The sequence below is a fragment of the Ochotona curzoniae genome, unplaced genomic scaffold, assembly GCF_017591425.1.
Source record: "Ochotona curzoniae isolate NIBS_2020 unplaced genomic scaffold, NIBS_Ocur_1.0 contig_1976, whole genome shotgun sequence".
In the NCBI taxonomy this organism is placed as follows: domain Eukaryota; kingdom Metazoa; phylum Chordata; class Mammalia; order Lagomorpha; family Ochotonidae; genus Ochotona; species Ochotona curzoniae.
Window position 1 is genome coordinate 1203242 of NW_024465279.1, and position 523 is coordinate 1203764.

Here is a 523-nt window from a genome sequence, read left to right on the forward strand (position 1 = left end):
GGGGGCATCTCCCAAGGTCAAGGGGCTTCTCCCAAGGTCAGGGGGCTTCTCCCAAGGTCAAGGGGCTTCTCCCAAGGTCAAGGGGGCTTCTCCCAAGGTCAAGGGGGCTTCTCCCAAGGTCAAGGGGGCTTGCCAGCCCCTCCCAGAGGCCGGTCCCAGCTCCAGGGGGCTTGGTCTCCGTCTAGAGATGCCCAAGACCCCTCCAGCTCCGTCCGCAGCTCTAACAGCGTTCCCACGTTCTCCCTCGCCTCACACCTGAGACGACGGCGGCGCGTGACCCGGGCGAGGCGCCCCGGCATCCCGCCGGCCTCCGGCCGAGCCCCGTCTCGCGCGACTTGCCCGCCACTTCTCGCGACACTTTCCGCAGCCGCGGGCCCCGCCCCGTCGCCGCCTCCTCACCTGTGTCCGGCGTCCTCCGTGCGCCCGGCGGGCAGGGTGGGCGGCCCCGCAGTCCGCGGCAGGCCCGGCAGGCCCGGCAGGCTCCGCCCCGGCCCGCGGCACCGGCGGCGGGGACATGCCTCGC